The sequence below is a fragment of the Pezoporus wallicus genome, unplaced genomic scaffold, assembly GCF_028554395.1.
Source record: "Pezoporus wallicus isolate ANWC-B61680 ecotype Strahan unplaced genomic scaffold, APGP_CSIRO_Pwel_v1 contig_5104, whole genome shotgun sequence".
NCBI lineage: Eukaryota > Metazoa > Chordata > Aves > Psittaciformes > Psittacidae > Pezoporus > Pezoporus wallicus.
The window spans coordinates 147,027-173,053 of record NW_026637335.1 but is presented as its reverse complement, the minus strand read 5'-3'; the positions used below and the strand labels follow the sequence as shown (position 1 = coordinate 173,053).

The 26,027-nt window shown below is 41.4% G+C and overlaps 1 protein-coding gene across 1 annotated transcript in view; it reads right to left on the bottom strand.

Annotated features, from left to right (window-relative positions):
* The window catches only part of COL4A6 (collagen type IV alpha 6 chain), a 120,884-nt gene that overhangs the window by 51,648 nt on the left and 43,209 nt on the right, over nucleotides 1-26,027 (bottom strand). The gene's annotated exons all lie outside the window — the stretch shown is intronic.

Below are 26,027 nucleotides of genomic sequence, written 5' to 3'. Positions count from 1 at the left end.
AAGATCATCCACTTCCAGCCCCCTTGCCATGGGCAGGGACACCTCACACTAAACCATGGCACCCAAGGCTCTGTCCAACCTGGCCTTGAACACTGCCAGGGATGGAGCATTACTTTTATTACCGTCAGAAATACTTTGCAGTCTGCTTTTACATTTTGTGTTTGAAGTTGTCTCTTACTCACTAACTTGTTTCAATCAAGACAATCAAATGGGATCACTTCATTTGATCTCATATTTTAAATGTTTCTCTCTGTTGCTTTTCACATGATAAACAATGAGGATGAGCTTCAGACACACACTGGGGTTTATTAAGTTTATACAATTTCCAGTACCCAGCTACAGGCCTTGCAGTACATACTGTTTGTATATATATGTAAACACAATATATATGTGTGTGTAGACATATTGCCTATCCAACAAATTTACTAAGATCAAGCAAACTATTTTTCATAAACCATTTATATGAGTCCTATATAACTCATTCCTGAGGATGATAACACATTAGTTATAGATGTTAGACAAGTTCCTTGGGGAAAACTGATATTGAATCACAGTGATTTCATGGGCAGTCACATCAAGACCTCTGCCCATCAAACTACAGCTTCCAACTCTCCTTCACATACACCCTCCAACACACAACTGTTTCAGGGATCTGCTACGGGCTCAGGAGGAAGGAAGAGCAGGCACTGTTGTGTTGTTTTCCCTTCCACTTATCCCTAGCACCCTGCAGAACAAACCAAACCAGCCCAATGTGTTTCTAAAGAACCGTTTAAGTGAACATCTACAATGACCATTTTGCTACCTCCCCCTCTGGCTGGCATTTCCAAGCCGCCTTCCTCATGGATTCAAGTGACAGAAGATTCATTGTTGCAAAAAAATGTTGTCAGTAGAAAATTAGCTGTATTAAGTAGTGTACTGAATAAGTGAAATCTTGCCAGTGTCAGGCCTGTTAAGACTATTAAAGGGACATTGTATCTAGAAAGGCAGGGAGGGTTCAGCCACATGCTGAAGCCAAACAGACTCCAAACCTCCCCAGGCTCTGCTGCGTCCAGATCTGTTAATTTGCTTTGGGCTCCTCTCCAGTTCTCTCTTTTACAACAAGTCCAATTTTTATATTCCTAATTCCCCTTGCAAGCAAAGGCTGTGAAAAGTTAGCGTTTCCTCAGACACAGAACAGGGATGTGCACAAGGAGCAGATCCAGTGGGAAGACACTGCCCATACCAGCGTTTCCTAATAAATGTATTCCTTAGCAGATAGGATGGTTTGGTCTTCCCTGCTGCACTAAGGGGCACAGCTGCTGACTTCCATGCATCCCACAAAGGCACTGGCTATGACAGTCCAGGCTGTGCGCTGGGAATGTGACAACTGAACCCTACAAGAAGGAAAGCAGCATGAGGAACTTTAACTTCTCAGTGGACAACTCACTCTCCTTACATACAGAAATCTATCAGCCTCTATAGTACCAAACAAAAGCTGTGGGATTTTGAAAAGGAAGGAAGATAAGTGGGAAATGGTGTTAAAAAGCTCAAAAGTACCTCTCCACTGGCTCACAATTTCTAATACTACATTATACCTGCATTTGACTACTTCTCCCTTTCTGCCTGAGAACTGGAAATCAACCACAGCCAAGACATATCCTGCTCCCCCAATAACTCAGAGATAAGGAGCAGACCCAGAAGTGTGAAATGAAGAGACAATGGAGTTACGGAAGCCCCTTCTGCTCTATGGATAATACAGAGAGCTTTCCATTTCCCTTATGCTGTAGGAACAGCATCCTCTTGCACCAGAACTTCCCCAAATGTGGCATTCAAGCAGAAAAGAAAGGAACAGCAATGAAGAAACCAGTAATGAAAAAAATAAAAAAACCTTTGAGGTTTCCATGCATGGGCACAGTTACAGAGCTCTTATAATCACCTCCCATGACGTCCTCTTGGCCTTTCTAAAGGGCCTTATGCTAGAGACAAAAAGTAGTTCATGATTTTCACTTCATTGCAGTTTCAGCTACAGATAAGCTATTCCCAGCTTTAGTTTATATCAGCACCTAAACTAAGTTCCCAGTCTATTTAAATCTGGGCGCTTACCCGGGGGAACTCATTTCCACAAGATGCTTTGAAGGCCAGCAATTTAGGAGTATTTTTATAAGAACAGTCACAAAGAGGGGAAGAAGATGGAGATGTACAAGAAGAGTTGCAAAAAGTCAGTTAAATACTTCTAGCAAAGATTTAATGCTTCATGCACTTCTAGAGACAAACCACCCACTGAACAACAAGAGCCAGGAAGAAGTTCAAGGGTACCAGCCTTTAGGACAATTATTTCATGCTCACCAGCTGGGTCGTTTGCTAAGCACTGGAGTGGAAAAGCAGGATCCTGCCCTAGTTTTCGTATGGGCTAGCAATAGCAATATTCCCTCTCTTCAGGCAATTGTAGACTCCAGTCTGGAGTGTGCAGCCTGAGCTAGGCTCATCCATTCCCAGATTCTGTGATGTCAAATCAAATCCATTTTTTAAATTAAAGGGCTGGAAGGGTTTGCTCATTCAAAGAAAAGTCATGTAATAAAGTATCTATTTACTTCGCATACATTCAAAAACCTCCACAATGCTTTCTGCCAGGCAAAGACTTTCAATCTGAAGGGGATACTTGGACAGCCAAGAAACACTCGGCTCATCACAGCTACAGAAAAGAGTCTTGTCTTTTTTTCCAAAGGCTGTGTTAATTTCCACTTGATTTCTGCTTTGAAGGTGGCTCTCAACAAACCGGATCAGCAAACCGGTAACTGGCAATGTTGGACCTGCGGGTTATCTGAACAGATTATAGCAAAAAAATGGCTAGCTGGAATCTGAGCAAAAAGGGCTGATGTAGTGTATGACACAGCGAGCAACAACTTCTCTCAAGGAATCGTAACTGAGGAGATATCATGATATCATGTTAATTTGCAATTAGCAACTGCAGCTCTGTTGCTCCCCTAGTTTACATACTTCTCATGGAAGCTTCCTATGCTGCTGTCAACCTTTTCACTGTATTCCAGCTAAAGCAGAAAAACCTATCTTGGTTTGAATTCTGAAAAATTATCAACTAAGAAAACAACCTTCATATGTAACAGCTTGCCTTTGGATTTCATTGAAGTTGCTCAAGCTTTTCTTATTACTCTTTGCCTACCAGCAGATATTCTAGCTGGTAACGTGGCTATTTATATTAGAGTGATATTAGTCTGACTGCATTTCATATATTGAGGTGAGCTGGTTGCAGAAAATAATACTAACTATAATAGCACAGGTTTATTTTAGTATTTGCAATAAAACACAGCTGTGATTTTTCAGGTGGTAGCTAACATGATAAATAAGAAAGAGGACTTTCTAAATGTTTGTCATGGTGTTCTCTGTTTCTGCAGAATGTCAAGTGAATCATTAGAATGGGAACAATAGAGATTTGGATCACAAGTGTAACATTGGCATTCTAAAAGCAGTTTTAAATGCATGCCTGTATCCATTCGTGTCTTCCAGAGTTTCTCTCAATTTGTCTGAAGTTCCTGAAAGAACATGCTTATAAGATGCTGAGATAGCTGAGTTTAAAATCTGAACCTTTCCTCTAGCTTAGCTCGCAATCCAAGTCACAGCCTAACCTATTCTGGACCATGATCTTAAGACTACTTTTTGGCTCCCTTTCATCATACTGGATTTTTCTATTATTTTTCTAATCTAATTATTCTATTGAATTTCACCGTTACACAGAAAATGTGTATGTGTGAATTGCCATAAGCAGTGTTCCAGAAAATGATCTTGGCTTTTTTTCCTTTGTTCTGACTGATGTATTACTTACATCCCTTCCCTGTCCAGTATCCGGCCTTTGTGCTGTTACAACCAAATTTAAGTACTTAGTACAATGTAATGCTGAAACAAAGTCTGAACATGGTGTAAGATCTGCGCAGAACAGAGCTACTTCTAAGGCCTACTGACGTATCATGTATTAACATTATTCATCTGGTGAACAAAGTAAGCCTTTTTGTAAAAGAAAAAAACAATCAAAACAACAAAAACCCCATCTAAAACATACATCTCTACACATCTAAACCCCTCCATTTTAGTCACCAGACCATGTTCCACATCCTAAACATTCTGTTTACAAGACTGAAACACGGCAAAAGTTCTCATTATCCACTAAGGTCATTCAGCCCCAGAGGATGCTTCTAGTTAGAAGGCAGGCGGGGAAAGTAGGCCATTCACAGATCTGTCCAGGAAGGGGTCAGTGGTGAACAATAGATTCTCTGCAAGCAGTTTCCCCTACATTTTGCCTCCCATAGCCCTCCCAGCATGTTCCTGGCACTTCAGAAAGGTCTGAGCGGTTTTCCTTGCACAGCATTCCGCTAAAAACAAAATTATCTGTTGGACCAGATAATACTAGTCAAGATTTAAAACTCAGATGGGAACCATTTGCTTATGCAAGATAGCAGATTTAGAACAAAATCTCTTCCCAGAGACCTGCTACACAGCAGAGCCGAGGGGAGTTTTGCAAACATGCAAACAATTCACTTGAAAGGGGGGAAAAATGGAGTCTGTGAATTCTCATCTACACATTGCTTGGAAATATACAGACCAAAGCAGGAGTGGAAGGTAGTAGAGGCCTGCAAATCTACAAACGTAACATTTGGCAGCATTCCAGTTCTCTCTAGAGGTTTAAACAGAGCAGGTCCAGGCAAAATTTTACTGCAGTGCCTGATAACAAGAAGCGCCAGTCAGTCAGGGGCTGCTTTACAAGGCAGCGCAGGAGAATAACTGCAGTTGGTAAGAATAACTTCAAACCAAAGTCAGGGAGAGAGCAAAAAGAGAGGATTTTTCATTTCTCCTAATAAGTGTTGTATATTGGTCAAGATAAGGACGGAAATGAACTCTTCACCTAATTGAATTCCCACTGGCTAAGGTATATAGAATAAATGATTAATTCCAATGTTGCTTGTCATCACATAAATTGTATGTTTAAGTCTTTGGACATTTACTACGTGGCTGTATTAACACTCCAAAAAGCTTCATTCATTTGTTGGTATAAATCACACTTCCAGTCTGCTTAATCTTTGACAGACAGGTCTCATTGTCCCCAAAATCCCTTGCTACACAATACAACAAAGGCTGAAATGACTCTGTAGGCCTGCCCTGCTACCCACACTGCTCTGCGCTTCCTGCCCATATATCCCTGGAATTCATGACCATGCAGATTACTAAATTACACACTAGGCCAGGGATTAAGCATAGCTCTTTGTATGGGAGCATCTGAGGTCTGGAAGAAGATTTTACCTGTCACGGTCTGTGCTCATTGGGCCTTGATGAGAGACAGAAGGAAGCAGTGCTGCAGAAGATCACAAACACTGGGGTGTGATAATCAGCGATCTGTATATGATGGCAGGATAACCGCATTGGTGCTGTCCTGTACACAGGTCTAGGGAGCTTTAGGCAGACAATAACCAGCCCACTACTTCCAAAGCAGTTCAGCAGCTTCTTCCCTCTTAAAATAAAAGGAGAAAACGTTCCCTGTTCTGACAGACCACAATCCAGATAATGGCCCTCACTGTACCCAAGCAGAACTGAAATGTATCCTGCTGTTAAGCAAACATACCAACAAGCCAAAGGGAGGCCTATGGTAGCTCATCAGTTGTTTAAAATTAGCTGCTAATCAAAGCTGGAATTGCTTCTGATTGCTTTCAGAATGCTTAAGAGTTATGTATCTGAAAGGAAAAATAAAACCACAGAAAAAAAGGCCTCAAATAACAGCATGAATTTAAATACCTCAAGGATATCAAATAAGTTTTATCTGTATATACATACAAAAGTCATGCTGCTTCTCACTTGAAAAATCAGAAGCCTTTGGTAGGCCTTATTCTTGATGTCTATATAGGACAGAGGAGAGTTGCCTTCACTCTGTTGTAACTTAGAGATGGCTGGCATCTGCAAGCTTTGGCTAAGTCTGTTTAGAAGTTCGGTAGTTAGAATTACTGCAGCCAGGACAGTATAATGATGGAAATTGGACAAATCTGTAGACAGAGACAGCACATTTTACAAAAACCAGTGTCTTGTCTTTTTTTCTTTTTCACTTAAAGATAGTAGGTGCTACCATCTTGTTTGCATGTATATTCTTCATTTCAAACAGCAAATACATCTTTTAGTTTTTATTAGTTACACTGATGTAGCCATACTGGTCTGAAAGATGATATTGCATTTCTCATTGTATTTTGCACTCATTTAGAGTGAACAAGAATTATCTAAGGCCTGAGAGATACAAAGTTCACAACACAGTCACTTTTATGGGTTTGTTTCAGACAGCAAACTCTGCTAACAAAATATACCAAATGGGACCAGTGCCCCACAAGGCAGCGATGCTTACTGCATCAAAGAGTATCTTTGATGCAATATCATCTTATTGCATCAAAGAGTAGTGTTACTACATGCCAACGTGATGACACGTCATTTTAGAGCAACCAAACTGCCTCACATCTGCAAACAGCCTCCCAGCAGCTCATGAAAGAATTGCAGCCCCCCAGAAACCCTGGGAGGACAAGCACTGGAAGCGGATCTGGTCTGCACAGACTCAGCAGGACTCTTTGGAAGTTGCTGCCAGTGCTCCTTTTGCAGCCAGAACAGCCACTGTTGAGCTACACAAAGTACACTAAGCCCTTTCCCTAGAGCCACCAGCTAGGGAACAGTCATTAGACTGCTATTTGAGAAAAACAAGCAAAGCATACTTTAAATGAACAGAGAAAAAAATGAATCCTCTATTGATCAACTGCTGCAAACCGGCTTTGTATTTCCCTTGTTCATTAAGTGCCTCCAATTTCAGTTAAACCACAGCTATTTGCACTAGTGTTTTTATACAGGGGATTTTTTTAAAGCCTCACACCATGCTGTATCTGCATGTGCAATAAACTGTGCCCTCAGCCACACATGTACACACCAGCCCCCTTCAGACACCAGACTGAGCTGCTCATAACCCTTGTAGGTATTTAGAATGGCCTATCTTTTAGCCAGCAAGAACAGCCAAACAGTGAATATGAGTTACTGCCTCCAGACAGTATCTGGATCTCTCAATAAATATTTGCTTCTGTGGAGTTTTGGATGATATGAAGACTCCAGCGTCTTCTCAACAGCATCAAACCAGACACATACAGCTTCAGTGAAGTCCCACCCTGATGTCAGAGGAAGAACACAAGGGAAGCCCATAAAAGTCAACAGTTCTACACATATGGTAAGGTGAAGTTTTGTCTCAACTTGTGCTAAGGAAATAGCCTGTGTCCTTGCTCCCATCATGAAACTAAGCACTGTGGATACACATGGGAGACCCCCGCTAGTTGGTTTTTACGTGAACCTGGTTGCCACCTCCCTGCTTTTACTGTCGCTCCAAATGATAAAGCCAAGAAAACAACATACAAATGCTGACTGGCAGTTTCACACATGGTCATGGGAAAGGCAGGCTGCAGAGCCATGGTTTCATTTTCCCAGCCCTCAGAGAGGACATGCCCAAGCACAGGACCTGCGTCCTGAACACTGGGATTTTACTTGAGTCTCAAAAGAGGCATTGTCTTCTCTTTGCTTTCCAGAAACAGATTTTTTCTATTGACACAAGTAACACTGCAGTGCAAAAGCTCTTATCTGTCAACTGGAATACCAGTGATTCTATCTTGGGAAAGTGAAATTCAACTATCCCAAAACTACATCTTTGCTAAATAAATAAAGGAAAAGAAAAATACATTGTCTTTGTGTAATTGGATGCTACAGCAAGTGGGGAAGAAATCTGGGACTACTACTTGTTTGGTCATGATTTACCAGTATCAAATCAATGTTATTTAGTTTGATAGTTATTTTCCATCGCTACACCACTCTAGCATTAACAGCCACCCTGTATTTGTTAAGGAAACAACTAACCCTTAACACTGCCCTACTTTACTTTTCCTCTCCACGGAAGCAGTATGTGAAGTGAAGTGCATATCCTTTTCCAAATGTCAGCAGCTTCAAAGGCTTGATTTTTGTCTAAGTATCCCCAAGTCCAGCAGCCTTCCAAGAGAGATAGGATCCCCACCTCTGTTTAGCACTTAGCAGGGCAGTGCTTGCAGAGACAACACTATCTTGAAGATATCTTGCACCACTGACTGTAACTCTACCAAATTATGTCATCTGCATACATTCAGCTACCCAATAAAGGTCAAATTAGTGATCTATCTATCTTTAAATTAAACAAAGGAATGTTAAGACTCAATCCATGCTCTAATGATTACAAATAGCACGTGCCACAGCTTCTTGGGTTCGTTTTATGGTTCCTTAACTCTGCTGAGAGCCTCATGCTCTGAGAGCACACTCACTTTGTCATGGATGGGCAGCTCTACGCTGCTTCACTCCATTCCAAGCTTAGAGTCAGCGCCAGGGTAGAGACCACTTAAACTTACATGCTTGCCTATATCAGACTGTACCAACATACTCTCAGGGTCCTTTTCTGGCTCACGTTTCTTGAGTGTCTTTGTTGCTTGTGGGATCATTTAATTTTAACTACATTGCAGATGTATTAAATGTATCTTTAAACATCCCTATTACATCTGCAGGGAACACCAAGTCCAAATGATCCACGGTTGAAAGCAGATGGATGAAAATCCAGACCTGGCCTCGTGTCCAGCTACAGTTTGGGAGAGTTCCATGGTTTTGTCCCAGCTGTGTGCTTTTCTTCAAAATCAGTACATTTAAGGCTTAGAAGAAAAGTTCTTTGGTGCAGGGCTTTTTTTGTTGTTTATACAAAGTACAACTGATCCTGATGTGTAACTGAGGCCCGAGGCCCTGCTGTACTATAAATATTGAAAACACTCATCAGACCAAAGAAACCAGTGTCTTTGTACAAATGCTCCTTTTTAAAATATGACCCGTTTGGATGGTGTCTTCCAATCCTGCTGCAAGTACTGTTTTACCTCCCACATTAATACAGCTGTTACAGGACAGATATATTTCTAATTTACCGGAATAATCTGATTCTTGCACAGAGATGGTGCAAGTAACCTCTATAGTACTTGCAGTAGTAAGCAAGTTCAGTGCAAGGAAAGAGCAGTCAAGTAACACGTAAGTAAAAAGTAACTGATTTACACAAAATCTCTGCCACAATTCAATTTTCCAGTTAGGTTTGAACACAAAAGTATTGGGAAATTCTGGTATTTTTACACTGATATAACAAGAGAACAGTATTTCAAACAGTGTGTTGCATGGCAAAAACCAGAAAAATAAAGTTAAGCGGTCAATTTGTATCTATACTTTTTGTTTAGACTGGAATACAAATTTTATACAGCCCATACAACTCTTAAATTCTATCCAAACAAATGCAGGGGCAAAGCAGAGTTTTCAAGAATACATACCTACAACTGCAGGTTTTATTTATTTGCAGAACTTGTGCAAAATATTTGGAAATCAATTTAAACATAGGAAGCATTAGCTCAGAAAGACTCACCAGAAAACCGAAGAACATTATTAGTCATAACTACATTTCATTAGTTCTTCACATTGGAAGAATAAGGCTCCTTACTCCTGGAATACTGTGCCTAAGCAAAAAAAGCTAAAATCAAATCAAATGCTATATGTTTAGCAAAAAAAGAGTAAGCCCTACTAGTTCCGACAAGCAAGTGGTGCTTGCTATGGTCTTGGAAGCCCTCCAAAGTTTGTAACTTGAATAGCTAGTTATGCTTAGAAAGAATTAGGGTAGTGAGTTTCTGATATACAGGAACATTTAGTGACATTTAGGAGCAAGCAAAGGGCACTGCATCTTAGAAACGTGCGTAAATTTGTTCAGAGGCAATTTATATTCAAAGCTGCCTAAGACCCCAACCCATTATGCTCAAGAGAAACAGTTAACGTTCCTTTATGCTCCCATTTCATGGCAAAGTGAGCAGGTATGTGCTGGAGGTGAGTGCTGATCAGACAAGCTCTTGCTGGATTTGCAAAACGACTGGACAGCAGCAATGCTTCCAGTGTTGTACAGACTAAGATCAGGGAGCACAGTGAAAAACACCGACAATGACTTCATATTGTATTAGAGAGACTGCTCCCTGGTCCCTCTAATATAATGCACAACCTAGCAAGATTATACATAAATAACCAGCTTTCACTTTGAATAGCTATAGCTTTTGTTCTACACATCACAGAAGATTTTCACTCACACTTCAATAGCTTAAAAAACACTGAGGTTTGTACATGTTTCTTCAAGTAATACAACTGTTACACAGGCAGTCAGCGCTTCAACACGAAGAAACTGGATTGTCCTCTGCAAAGTAAGATCAGGCTTTTTTCTGCTTTCTGTCAGTGAACTATTCTCACACTGGTCTCTACTTCTGGATGTCAGATTCCATACGTATAGTTACACCTAAGATGGAAAAGAAGGCTAGAACTACAGCCTACAGAAGAGGATGCTTTACATATCCAGCACACCCATAACACTGTGGTCCAGGACCCCATTAATGTACTTTTTTCTACATAAACCTAGAGTAGCATCACTGAAGTCAGCCAAGTGACTACTTAATGCTAGCAACTGGTTTTCAGCAGTGTAAAGAACAGACCTCCCACTAAACTCAACCAGGGGAAACTCTGGTATTTCTCTGATACTTCTGATACTTCTCTATCTGAGAAGTGCAGGAATGCAGCAGAACCAGAGTGAAATCAAGCTCTGGTATTCACCGATATTTCGTTAATCACAATTTTGTACTTCTACAACTGATACTTCCCCACTTCAGACACTCCTATCATATACTCGGTAATTCTGTGAGCTCTTAAGCTTTAATTTGGAAAGTTGAAGCAAACTTTCCTTAAGACCTCACTAAACCCCAGGTGTTCTGAGTCTTCCCAATACAACTATACTATGAGGTGCAAAGTAAACAGTCTAGTCCATGTATAAATATTTAATAAGACACTTGCGTCTGGAGCAACATGGAGCTAACTTCGTGTTCCCTATTTATAACGTAAACAGATTAGTTGCATGACACACTGTTAGTACAAACTTTCCTTGACTATAAACATTTGCTGATGTATTTCACCAATAACCTAATGTATAGGAGCAGAGGAAGGACTTGCTCTGAAGCGCGCATGTGGATAAGGTCCAGTTTTGCAGCCTCCTCTCACCTTTTCCTGAAGGTTGTTGAGACAAGTTTCCTGTACAACATGTTCCTTTCTACTGGCAGCAAGGAAAACGACTCCAGATAAAAGTCAACAGCGGACACCAGGAGAAGATGCTGTCGGGCCTCATGTATCCCCACACAAACCAGATGCCACCACACTCATGGTTACTCTGCTTGCTGAAGGACTCACCAGCCCCTTCAAACAAGGACCAACAAGTTTCTTAGAACTGAACAACTTCAAACATGTTCACTAACTGCCTGAAGAAAACTGTTCTGAAGACCTAAGCCTGCAATGTCCTGGTTGCCCCCAGCTTTTGCTCATGACAGCAAGGCTGCCAATAGTATTCCTGGACTTGGGTCTGACAGCAACAGCTAACGCTGAAGATGACACAAGCAGCGTCAGGAGAAGCAGAACATCTTACCTTCCTTCTTGCACAGTCTCCCCTCTCTATGTATTTACATTGCAAGCTTGAATGTCTCTGTACAGCTCTTCTTACTGTTTACAATGCTGAGAACTCACATACTCACGTACCTAAGAGACTCGCACTGCCGACTTCTGCTGAGGGGATGGAAAAGCAGCTAGAAATCCCATGCAAGCATAGAAGTCTGAAAGTATCATAACCCCCTGTTCCCAGTTTACTTTAAATCTGTTCTCAGACCAACATTTCCACAGGTAAAATAAGTATGTGAGGAATTATTTAAACTCCTTGTGGAAGTGAATCAACTTACATTTAACATCCCAGAGGACTATTTTAAGAAATAAGAAGTAGGACAGGCAGAAAGTAAATTATTTACATTACCATGCATCTTGAACAGCCTTAGTAAGCCTCCTTGGGATGGTCATTTGCCATTCAAAAACCAGTTTTTCAATGTGTGTGCCCATCATTCAACTTACTTTCTAAAGTCAGACCAGAAACGTAAAATACAGACTTATCTGGAAGTGCAACTCCCCTTTTATTTATAGAACTTCCATCCTCAAACAGGACCAGGCTCTTTCCTGTGCTAAACTCCATCCATGTGGTCTGCCATTTTAAGTGGCAAACGTATAGACAGATGAACATTGCACTTTGAGTGTAGATCTGACTCCAAGTTGAAGTCCACACTTAGCTGGCACCCAAGCAGATTGAAACACATGTCTGCTTTGCTATAGGCTTTAGACAACTTTGGGTATACCATCAAAGGAAAATAATGCTCTCACTCTCATGCAGCTTGGAAGAGACAGGTCCAAGTTCCCAGCCTGAACCATAAAACTCAGCATTCCTTGCTGTTACATAGCATAACTGGTGCGGGAAGTAGAAGCAAGAAGTTAGAGAAGAGATCCAGAGCTGCCCTGTGGAGAAGGACATGGGGGTGATGGTTGATGGGAAAATGAACATGAGCCGGCTTCAGTGTGCGCTCACAGCCCAGAAAGCAACCGTATCCTGGGCGGCATCAAAAGAAGCGTGACCAGCAGGTCGAAGGAGGTGATCCTGCCCCTCTACTCTGCTCTCGTAAGACCTCACCTGGAGCACTGTGTGCAGTTCTGGTGTCCTCAGCATAACAAGGACATGGAGCTGTTGGGACAAGTCCAGAGGAGACCACGAGGATGATCAGGGGCTGGAGCACCTCCTGTATGAAGACAGGCTGAGAAAGTTGGGGCTGTTCAGCCTGGAGAAGAGAAGGCTGCATGGAGACCTCAGAACAGCTTCCAGTATCTGAAGGGGGCCTATAGGGATGCTGGGGAGGAACTCTTCATTAGGGACTGTAGTGACAGGACAAGGGGTAACGGGTTAAAACTTAAACAGGGGAAGTTTAGATTGGATATAAGGAAGAAGTTCTTTACTGTGAGGGTGGTGAGGCACTGGAAAAGGTTGCCCAGGGAGGTTGTGAATGCTCCATCCCTGGTGGTTGAAGCTCCATCAAGGCCAGGCTGGACAGAGCCTTGGGTGGCATGCTTTAGTGTGAGGTGTCCCTGCCCATGGCAGGGGGGTTGGAACTGGATGATCTGAATGTCCTTTCCAACCCTAACTATTCTATGATTCTATGAAGCAGTTGAAGGCTCTTTCTTGCATGAAATGAGCACTCATGGGACTTATGAGCTACCTTTACTCCTGATGTCCTTATAGGTGTGCCAAGTCACACACCACTGCCTTATGTAGTCTGACCTACGCTCCTGAAGACAATCCAGACAGCCCTAGGATAAACAGCTGAGACAGCAATAAACGGAAATGGAACAGTCACAGAAACATGAAACAACTTCTCCAGGGGAACCTTTGCCACAGTTATTTGTTTCCATGTCCAGTTAAACCAGCGGAAACTTAATTGAGTGCAGGATTATCTAACAAGGATTTTTTTTTAATGAAAACACTCCCACTGCCATTTCCTTTGGGCCAAGAGATGCATTTACTGAAAAAGTGTTAGATGGAAGAAACTAAAAGACTGTGTGTAAGCTGCACGTTCCTCTGCAGGTCTTTAAACACTGAAATATCATTGAACCAAATACAACAAGCACCACAATTGCTCAGAAGTCATTAAGACGTTTTACAAAATGAACATAAAAATCCCAAACCCATTTTGTAAGGGCAGAGAAACCACTTTTAAATGCTTCTCCTGATGTGGCACTGGAAGCCATGGCAGAACTGTGCTGCTCAAAGAGGAGGTCTGGAAAACATCATATATCTGGAGGTTTCAAAGCAGCCTATTGCACAAGATGGAAGGACTATTCAAGCTTCACCACCCTTAAGGGACACACATAGCCTGTTCTTTTCTCCAGGGCAAACTACACCATGATGACAGGAAAAAAAACCCACAATGTTCCCTGCCCCTTCCCATTTGTCCATCTGCTGAAGAGAAAATCTTCACCTCTTTGAAATAAATTAAGCTTTCATTTTGCAAAGGAGATCAGGTTAATAAAAACACAGTTCTTTCAGCTATAGCACCCTGCCGACACTGTGCAGAGCTTTCACACTACTTTTAAGTAAGTGTGAAGAAAAATACATTGGAAGGTATTTCTCTTGAAACCACTTCCCCCATGCAAAATTCACTTAAAATTGCCCATGTAAATGGTTGGGTGAGCAGTCATTCGTAGAAGCCTGAAAGTAAATTGCTTTAAAGGTTTGGAAATTAAAATCCTGGCTTCCTTACAGCTGATAGGAAATCCCTCAGTAACACCAATGGAGCCCAACTTTCCTCTTCGGTATAGACTGAAGAGTTCATAATACTGGTAACATCAAATCTAAAGACATGTAAACGTGGCACCCCTGCCATGTGTTTGTGAAAGAAGAAAACAATGCAGAATACAGCAGCTACATCGATGCTGTGAAGGAAATCCTGACTGCTTTCTGTCACCCAGTGCACAAAATAAAGCTGCTGTAAGCAGAACTATTATTCACCCAAATGTTCTCAGGAGTTAACGCACATTCCGGCCGATAAAAAAGAAGGCAATGGTTAGAATAGATTAGTTCAGGTTTTAGTCCTGATGTTAGAAAAACAGGAGAAGTTCAATTACTTCACTGCTCTGGAAAAAGTCCGGAGATAACATTTATGTCATCTATTGTTTCAAGAGAAAACAGTAAATCTTAGGAAAACTCCCTTTAATGTCCCAGGAACACCGATCCAAGCCTACCAGGAACCACTGGGTGTCCCACTGCTAGTTTTGTAATGCTTTTGGATTTACAGCTCAAGTGCAGCTGGAGTGAGACAGGGAATGACCACCTGCTGCCTACATTTTGCATGCAGACTTTATTTATTTATTTAGAATCTGCTGTGAGACAAGCTGGGCTCCATTTCCACTGCTAATAAGATTCCAAAGGTTGATAACCTCCCAAAACATTTTGTACTGTTAGGAAGTAACAGTACATGGACATGCCCTAATTAAAATGAGACTAGAACAACCTCTTCTGCTCTCTCCTCTTTCACATGTGTCTGAGTTTGGAGAGAAAATATATCCCATAAGAATTAACTATTTTTGGAGGTCTCTTATTAAGAAGTACAGAATTCTAGCTTTTGGGTGGTTTATTTCAAAGCAGTTTCTGTTAATTCACCTAATTTCCTGAAAAATAAAGCTGAATAAGTAACAGATTTCTTAGCTAAAACTTGAAAAAAACATATAACTAAAGTAATTCTCACAGAGTGAAAGCACTCTGGAGCACCAACTGTATGTTTGCAACTGCCCTGCACTGCAGGACCTTCCCCTGTCTCAGCTGGGCTTCTCAGTCATTAGTCATCATCATAAAAGAAATGCCACAACATCATCATGGAGGTATTCAGAATGGCCAACACAGTCACCATCAAGAGAAATCAAGCTGTACAAAGAAGAAACAACATCTGCTTAAAAAATTGCTAGAAAATGCCCATTACTCATATGGGAATATCCTGATACACGTTCCAGCTGTTCACAAAGTGTGATTTGTGATGACAGGGTAAGCAATCCTCAATGTATTTGTGGAACTACATTAAACAGTGTTTCTAATGAGAAGATTCCTGATAAGCATGCACTGTGATTCACAGCAAGGGCTGAGGGTGAGCACCACTCCAGATAATGGAGCCAATACACTGCACATCTCCCAGGAAGTATCTGCCAAAGTATACAAGCCATAACTTCTGCTTTTTAAGTGTGATGACATGGCTCATCAATCCAAACGTGCCATCACTGCAGTTAAGGGTTCAAGCTACAAACAATAAATTCATTATAAACAAAATACCCACTTTACTGAACAGGATTATTTATGAAGCTTGTGACCACAGGGGGACAGGACACCCAGATCCAAGACACTTCTTTGTTTCTTTTTTGCCACAAGGATGATCAGGGGCTGGAGCACCTCCTGTATGAAGACAGGATGAGAAAGTTGGGGCTGTTCAGCCTGGAGAAGAGAAGGCTGTGTGGAGACCTCAGAGCAGCATTCCAGTATCTGAAGGAGGGCTATAGGGATGCTGGGGAGGGACTCTTCATTAGGGACTGTAGTGACAGGACAAGGGGTAACGGGTTAAAACTTAAGCAGGGGAAGTTTAGATTGGATCTAAGGAGGAAATTCTTTCCTGTGAGGGTGGTGAGGCACTGGAATGGGTTGCCCAAGGAAGTTGTGAATGCTCCATCCTGGGCGGTGTTCAAGGCCAGATTGGACAAAGCCTTGGGTGACATGGTTTAGGTGAGGTGTCCCTGCCCATGGCAGGGGGGGTGGAACTGGATGATCTTAAGGTCCTTTCCAACCCTAACTATTCTATGATTCTATGACCTACATTCATTATGTCAACCACAGCTTACAGTCTCACCATATGCTATCTATAGTGACTCTGCCTTATGGAGCATGGGCTCTGCATGCGTATCTACGAGCTTACGGTTCTTCTACACCAAAATCTATTTCAAGTGTAGCACTAATGCAGCAAACTTAGCTAGGGCAATATCTTGGCTGATGCATTTGCTGTTCTTTTTCCATGTTTAGAAACTTTGATTGTGTTTTGGGAACCTGACAGGAAATGGAAATACCCAGACACACACACAGGCAGACGTTGCTGGGCTGGCAAGAGAGGTATGAGCAGAACAAACGCTGTGTTAAAGCAGGTTTGCTGCTGTGCTAATACAGAGCCCAGCTTTGGGAGCAGGTGGACAGAACAGAACCCAGTGAAACAGTAGGACAAGTTCTGCTGTACAGATCCAAGCAGAACACTACAGATGTGAACACAAGTCTAAGATCTATCTTGAAAGATAACAACTTTATAGAACTTTGGAAAACTTAAGGGCAGAGTTGCATCACCCTTAGTGCTATCACTAGGTAGTAAAAAGTTCTTCACTTACTGTACACTGAGAATTCAGCTCAATCTGAGGCATTTTAGAGCTTTCTTTGATCATTTAAAAAGAAGTACAAGAAGCTTTAACAGGCAACCAGAGACTTCTTTTTAACAGTCCTTCAGAAGTTGTGCATCGTTTGTGATGTATTTACTAGGGATTAAAACCCGACATTTTCAAATTACAAGGACTTTTAATTAGTTTTAGCAACATCCTGCTGTTTCTTAAAGAAAGATCCAAAAAAATCTTTCAAAGATCACCCATGAATAATAATGACATTTGTATCGAGGCTCCTTTTCAGAGTACTAAACATTCCTTTTTCCAAAACCAGTAACAGGATGAGATACCTGGTACAACTCAGGCATCCTATCCCTGATGTTAAGTCACACCTTTCCTCCAAGATTTTTAAGTTGGCAGTTCCACAGTTGGCCAAAGAATATGAAATATGTCACCCATTAAAACAGCTTAACATTAGGTAGTTCTGAAAATATGCTTGTTCTATGTAATGGATTAATGAATTATTTGACAGCAACAGCTAAAATGTCCCTAATCAACAGCTTAAAAGCAGGAGAGTAGCAAATACCTGAGTTTTTCCTCCTGTTTTTGCAGAATTAGGTCAAGGGAAAGGTCGATACTCTTCTTTCTTTACCTCATTTTACTGGCATCTCTTTCTCCACACTTTATGTCCTGGTTTCAGATTAAACCATGAAGCTTAAACCCGGGAGTCTTCCATACAGGATCTTTTAGAAACTGCCGTGTTGCACTCTCATTCCTATATACAAGCTCAGAACAGACCATTCCTGCCCACTGGTCCCTCATCTTTCTTAAGGATTACATGCTCCATCATTTTGTAGCTATTTTTATACAATTCAGGCTTATACCCAGATTCTCAGGCAGACTGTTCTGTATTTATCAGAATTTACATGTATTTATTATCATGCTATTCCTTTATTTCTCATTCCCACCATATTCTGGTATTAGCATTAACCTACAGTTACTTCACAAGTCTTACTCTTTTTTGCTGCAGGTATATATGTCCTTTTCTCTTCTGAAGCAGGGAAACCACCTCTAAACAGCTCTTCAATCTCACTCACCAGCTGAGAAATGTCATGATGTTCTCCTCTCTTCTGAAATCTATGATTTCATATCGGGAAAAGCTGTCATTCACACCAAAAATACTACACATTTTTCCAAAGAAACAGGGATTCACAGCTAGCCTGGGGGACTCATGCGTTTGTCTTTACTTCCAACTAATTGGCACTACAGCCTCTTTTACCACTACAAACACAGCTTTGCCTGGTTAACCATCTCCATTGTGTGCTCCATCTGGCTGCAGGCTCCATGACTGGCGTACTTCCTGCCTATCTGTTGCCTAATTAAGTTTGCTTTGTAGTAATCCCTGCTGTGGGCTGTCTTCCCGGCTCATGGATTGGCTCCTAACCTGACCCTTGGCCAAATCTCTTAGAACTGGGTCTTGCTCACAGATTGGTTCTGGGATCCTTCTGTGATTCCTTACTCAGGAGATCACACTGAGAAATCTCTGCCGTACCTTCCACTTACTGCCAAAGGAAACCCTTTCAAAAAGACTCCTTTCTTCAAAGGACACCTCTTCTAATTTTAAGCAGCTTTAAAAAAACAGTAAGTACCAGGAATATTCTGAAACATTCACACTTAATTAGAAGATAGGCAAGTTTGGGGATGGGGCAAGATAAGGGAGGTATGAAGAAAACGAGATATTAAAGAGAACTTAACCTGAAGAAAAAGCCTACTAAGAGATGTCTAAGTGGCAAATCCCATACACAAATGATATTGAGTACGATGAAAGAAAATGCCAATTTGGTCATTTCAAGGCAGGATATAAGTTAACCCTTCTTTTAGGGGTTGGAACTAGATGATCTTAAGGTCCTTTCTAACCCTAACTATTCTATGATTCTCTGTTAACTGCTTGGAGAGGAAAGGCAAAGTCTTGTGCCATTTCTCAGATGTAAGAGGTCATTAATCATCCCTTTTCAACTGAGACATCATTGCAGGAATCATTAGGAAAAAATCCTACAGCTTTTAAGCAGCAAAATCCCGACTAGACTGGGCTTAATATGTTCCAAAGACTCACATTAGCATTTGCTTTTCCTGTCCTGGGTAGGACACCACAGAGTTTCTCTTCCTACAGGAATTCTTCGTTGTCTTTTTGACTGCAAGGTGAAGTGGCTGATAGAAAACAATTTTAAGAACATTTACAACTCTTCACCTACTGTGAATAAGCAAATGAACAAGAAAAAATGAATAGTGGTGGTAGCTCTGCTCTAAGGAGTTTTATGGTAAGCAGAACATCACGGATTCATCAAACACTTCATTCTATAGCCAAGAAAGACATAATTTTTGTAAAGAAAAGATTGGATATGGGGATGTTTTCACTCTCCAGTATTTAGGAAACAGGGGAGGTTACTTGGAAACTCTTGTTGAACTCTGGTTTGTCCATACGGATCAAATCTGTAGCACAAGCTGTCATATTGGTCTTGGAGAAAGTGCCACAGATACAAAGCTAGAACAGAAGGCCAGTTGTGGCAAGGCTCCAAAGAGGGAGGGAAAAGATTAGTCTGGTTCTGTCTTCCCATCTGTCTACACACTTAAAATGAAATCAATGGGAGTGATGGCATTGGCTTCAAGCGCTTTACTCACCCAGATTGCCAGTGGTAGCTGTGACAGCTTATATAAACAAGAAATAATAAAGTATCTATTCCCAGGGCAACATAGCTGTGCTCTCAGCTCACAATGCCAGCATCAGAACAGAGAAAATAATGGTTTACTACGTCTTCAGATGAGGAGGACATCACAACACACAGCAGAGCTATCTGACCACCACCACCAGCTGATCAAACAACTTCCAGTAGTCACCTCAGTTTAAACCCATGCCAGTAACTTCTCACATTTGAGAAACTCAAATTGAGAAAACCAGAGACTTTTCAGAGTAGAAAGGAGAAACAGAACAGACATCTCCTTGGTATAGTGAGACTACATAACTACTTCCCAAGCTAAGACAGCTCACAGCATTATAGGATGCAGCAGGGAGCTTTTTAAATGCTCCATTTGCTCCCAAAACACTGGAAAGACTTCAAAATCCTGGGTTACAACTCAAATGAAGCACAATTATTTGAACAGTGATGGATACTTCTTTGCTTGGCTTTTCGAAGACATCTGGAAGTGCTCTATAAATCACAGTTTGAGGACCCATGTTCTGCCCGATTTCAAAAGTAAACACTGGTTCCCACTGCAGTTACAGAATATGCTGCCTTTGCAGGCAGGTTTAGAAACAGATTTAGTTTCAGGTCACAGAGTCCCCTCAGCCACCCCAGTGATACAGCAATGCTACAGTTTTGGTTAGTAATGAAAGCTGTGGAAGCCTTCTTCATGGGATGTGTTTCCTAGAATGTATTTAGACTCATTTAGTGCACATGTCCTTTTGGCCAAACTGCAAAAGAAAGCATGGAAACATGATTTCCTGCCAGATACTCCTGCTTAAGTACAGTTGCTCACCATTACTGCATTCTACGACGTCTGTAAGATTGATGCCTGTCCCCTCAAGAAGCCTTCAGAAATGTACTTGAGATTATGAGAGATGAGGCAAGACTGTACATATGAACAGGTTTGGTCTGATAGCAATCGCATAAGGGATACTTTCAAATGCAAGGAGATCTATTTAAGTTGTTTTAGTCAGTATATGGTGTGGTTCCCATCAGAGGGCTAGCCTCAATGTACTTAGGTTGGGTCAGGAGGACATGTACAATAACTGCTTAATGCCTCATTTGGCAAAGTGAGTTTTATTACTTCAATAAAACTAATCTTGGCAGTTGTTAATAAAAGCAGCTGGCACATAAGTTGTTAGACTTCGCTATTACCTCATCTTCTCTCAAAATATTGCCAGAACTTCATGACAGCAAACAGATGGTCAACATTTTTCAATGTTACAGATAATCCTCTTCCAAATCAAATGATGGCATTTTATTTAACCAGAAGAGGGGCTGAACAAAAATCAGGCATCATTTACATATATTCTATGAGCGGTGTTTACTGAAAGTACTGTAATACTGTCAAAACTGCAAATAGTTCAAAACAAAGTATAGCTCTTACATTCACATTTGGAGGAGAGGGGTCTGGTTGCTGGCTGATTGCTAGTGCTCAGGAGCCTTGGTAGACAGCAGCCCACCTGCCTTGACAAGCTGCTGTGCACATTCAGTTACCCTGTAGTCAGTCCACCTGAGCGTTCAACCTAAGAACTCAATCTGTCAGATAGAAAGAAGGATGAGGAAAGGAGAGAAACTGGACAGGCTGATGGAGTGTCATGAAGTAGACATATACAAAAGTCCAAGACCTTTCGTCAGGAAATCCCTGAACTGTTCCAATTGGTGTTGATCCAGCCAAAGCAGAATTCAGCAAACACTACTGAGAAATACAACTTGTAATTATTACAATTCAATTGCAAAGAAATGGCAACCGAGCTTCAACTAATTTTCACAAGAGAGACACTTTGTACACCCAGTATTAAGTTGAGGGGATTAATTCTGGACAAAAGTTGATCCAAGATCTCTCGCCAATGTGACATTAGTTTATGCTAGACAGCGATTAGTTTAAATCACCCAAAGTTCTGACCTCAGGTTACACTGTTCAGTGTATGGATGTTGGGGGTCTACCTTTTTTAGCTTGCTTGATCTGCAGTAATTCTATCAAAAACTCTTTGATTGCCCACAGATAATCTACACTCTACTTACTATCATCATTTTAACTTCAAAGAAAGCCTGTGGACTCCCACATATCTCTGGCTACACTAGCCTTGAATTCAGATAGCATTTTGGAGTATAATGTCTCAATCTTACTTAGTCCCTCCTACTTACTTCACACTGCAGTGTAGTTTTGGAGTACAAGAATAAGATTTCTTTTGACTGAGACTAGGTCAAGAGATGGGCTCCACCTGATGCACTCCAATGGTACTTCATTTCATGGGAGCAGACTCGATTTACTTACAGTGTCCGTCACGTTCTCAGACCAACTGCCTCATTCTACAGATACGCTCCTTTCCAGCCACATCAGTTGCTAGAAATGGCCTCTGTGGGAAAGACGCTCTGTAATGCCATTAGTAGTTTTCTAATTGATCATATCATCATGTTTTAAACAGGCTTTAAAGTAGTGTCTTGGTTTCCACTGGGACAGGGTTAATTTTCTTTCTCATAGCGAGTACAGTGCTGTGGTTTGGATTTAGTGTGAGAATAATTTTGATAACACTGATGTTTTGGTTGTTGCTCAGTTCTGTTTACTCTAAATCAAAAACTAGTTTCTCATGTTCTGCCAGTGACCAGGTGCACAACAAGCTGGGAGGAAACACAGCCAAAGGAGTACTCCATACTTCAGGATGTCATGCTCAGCATATGTACTGGGGGTAGTTGGCTGGGAGCTGCAGATCGCTGCTCAGGGATGGGTGGTGAGCAATTGCATAGAACTTTACTTGTGTTTCCTGAATTTTATTCCTCTTTCTGTGGTGGTGTTTGTTTCTCTTCCCCTATCATTCTTATTTCTATTATTATTATACTTTACTTCATTTCAATTATTAAACTGTTCTTAACCCATGAGGGTTTATCTTTTCCCAATTCTCAGCCCCCATCCCACCCAGGGGAGGAGGGTGAAGGAGCAAGAACACACGATGCATAAACATGTATACATTATTTGTATACATTAAATGCATACATTATTTGACATGATCACAGGAAAAAAAAAAAAAAAACAGAATTGGTAACATCAGATTCTCCCTATTTACAGTAATGCTAAGCTGTCGAAGCTGCCTGCAACACAGTCTCTGCTGAGTGATTTGGGAAGCCTTGGAAACAATTCCTAAATTTTTTGTTTCCTTGAAATTCTTTTTTTTTTTGTGGGGGAGGTGAGAACAGGACTCAGATGAAAAAATGAAAGATTAGTATCAGCTGAAGAGCTCCAGCACATGTTGAGCAAAGATTAAAACAATCCCTAATATTGTTATAAATTCCAAGATAAGCGAACAGGCATCAGGAGAGGCTATACATGCAGCAAGGACTGTGTCTGCTAGTTTATCTTTGTGAGTGTTTGAAAGTAGATGACAGTATATAAAAACAAAAAAGCCCACGCTATCATAAACAAATGCAAAATGAGCTGCAAAGATGAAATGGTGCAGGCTGTCTACTAGCTTCTTGAAACCCTCAAATAGGGAAAATGCCCTCCTGATCACTGCTGACTTATCTGCAGTGCATTTCTCAGCTAAATAGCCCTCAATAAGGCAAGAAATTTCCAAAGGGAGTTATCCCTGCCCATAAACTATGGACCAAATAGTGAGAAAGGGGAGGGAAAACCAATTTTTTTTTAAACCACAAAAATTTCTTTTGAGATCACTCACCTGCACTGGAACTATACACATTAGACATTCAGCCTTCACTAGATGGAGACTGGCATCAGAACCCACATTCACTTCCTCACTTACATTATGATTTCATACATCTGCTTTTTCCACCTTTCCTTTTGTGCTTCATAGTTTAATATTAAGAGCTTTCTCTACCCATCAAGTGTTGTTCTGAGAGAGGACTGTATGCCAGACTTGTATGCAAGAAGTAGGCTCAGTAAGGGTAAGTCTGTGTTCAGACTGTCTCCCTCCCACAAAAATTGCACCAGGGTGCATTTGGGTACCTCCATTCTTATAGCAGGCTTCCTTTTAAAATTGCCTTGTCGTGTTAGTTTGATAGGTGGTATTTCAGCTGGCCAGAAGACAGAAGTAGGGACACAGAGTTTATATGACCCACACGTTCACCTGGAGACCGCAGCTGTAGGCAGGGGCTCTCATGTTCTCTGCAGTGCTACTTGGCATTTTCTTTGCACAACATTATGTCAGATCTCACGTTAAAGTTGCTGTAAGTTCTAACAATGCAGTTTAGGGGAACTGAACAACCATATCCAAAACTGAGATTTGTAACTGGCCAAAACCAGTTTGGTGGACTACTCCTGCTGTTACATTTACTCTTAAATTGTCGTATGACATGTACGCTTAACAAGACATCTTGTGCGCTTAAGCAGTAAAAGCCACAAACTCAGGTTAATCTTTTCACTTGACCTCTAAGAAAACCTCCAGGAAAGGTCTTAGCTGGGATCTGTCAGTGAAGGTAACGCTTCCCCAGTACGAACTGGACTGCTGCACAAATCACTGGACTGTTACCCAGGAATTTTTACAAGGTAAGAACTGATAATGGCAGAATGGCTGCAGTGTGGCCCAGGAGTTTCGCCATTGCCCTGGGTTCAGCAGTAGCAGTCATTTTTCTCCTTCTTGGTAGCTGGTGCAGTGCTGTGGTTTTGACTTTCAGCCTGGGAACAGCACTGATAACACTGATGGTTTTAGTTGTTGCTCAGTAATGTTTAGTCTGACCAAGGACTTTCTGAGTCTCATGCTCTGCCAGGGAGGAGGGGAAGCCAGGAGGAAGCAGAGACAGGAAACCTGACCCAAACTGGTATTCCATACCACAGCACGTCATGCCCAGTATATAAACTGGGGGCAGTTACCTGGAAGGACTAGACCACTGCTCAGTCGGGCTGGGTGTTGGTTGGCAGGTGGTGAGCAGTTGTATTCTCTTCCCTTATTATTTCCCTTATCATTATTATTATTGGTGGTAGCAGTAGTGACTTGTGTTATACCTTAGTTACTGGACTGCTCTTATCTCAACCAGTGGGAGTTATATTCTTTCACTTCTCCTCCCCATCCCTCCAGAAGCTGGAGGGAGGAAGAGGGAAATGATAGACTGCGTGGCTGAACTGACTGCATTTAAACCACAACCACCATCCAATTACATACAGCCAGGCTTCTCATTAACTTATCATTACATACGGGGACCTATTCTGAGGCACTGACTACAATGAAGGATGCTTCCATAACAGATTTTTTAACTTTTAACGTTTTTCTGCCTAAATTCACTTTTTGAAGTGTCTGGTCAGAAACAAACTCATCACAGCTTGATGTGATCAGAAGTGCACTCAGGGAGGAGGACATTTAAGGACAATGTCTATATTATTTTCACTGAGCTGTCAGCTTATTGTCATTTTTCTTGTGCCTTTTTTCCTTTCATTTCAAAGGAAAGCTTAGCTTCATTGTCATCTGGTTAACTGCACAAAATTGACAGCTGGAATATTTTTTTTAAAGTATGGATTCAGGGCATTGGCAAAATCCTGTTTCCTATTTGCCTGTGCTGAACCTAAAGGTTTTGTAGCAATGAAGGAGAAGCTAGGCAGGAAGCCAAGGAATTAGCCTCAGGCTGTACAGTCTCCTCCAAGAAACAAGCTGTGCTAGAGGGTACATAATCACACCAACTCTTTTCCCAGTTCAGCAGTCACCTCATCCTCTGGCATGGCAGGACTCCAGTAGCTGCCTGCAGATGTCCAAGAAGGTGTCAGCAGGGCTCAGTATGGCTTGATGGAAGCAGTGTTGTAAAAGGGAAAGATTACCACTTCTAGAAGATAGTTTACTCCACAGACAGACAGGTCTCAGTAGGATGGAACACAAGTTTGAAGGACAGAAAATGCCTACCAGTACAGGTCACATAAGAAACAAGCTAAAAGCCAAATGAGTTCTCAGGTCAGCAATAAAAACAGCCCAAAATCTTTGTGACATCTTAACAAAAGAGATGCCAAGAGCTCAAACAGCAAGGTCAACAGTGTTGTGGCCAGTTCAAACAATCAAGTTGAAGCCCGGGAATGTAAAGAGACAGAAGAATGATGATCATTGCCATCTAAAGGTCAAAGCATTTACAGGACACTGCGTGCCAGAACCAAATGAGGTCTGTCCCTTACTGTACCTATCACAAAAGGTGTTGAGCAATTGGCTCTTGTTCATATTCTAGGTTACATTGAGAACTTCCTTGCAAAGTTCTTCCTCTTATCTGTTGAGACAAGTTTTCACTCTGCCACATAATTACTTGAAATAATTTTTATACTTCCAGAGCAAACACATCATCAGTTATCAGTTAAGAATTCAGCTCAAGTCTGTCTGCAATTAAAGAAACACTTAAGCCCATGCTAACAATCACTTCTAAATAGCAACATTTTACTAAGTTCAGTCCTAGAAAGTGATGCCTTGAATTCAGCCGCAC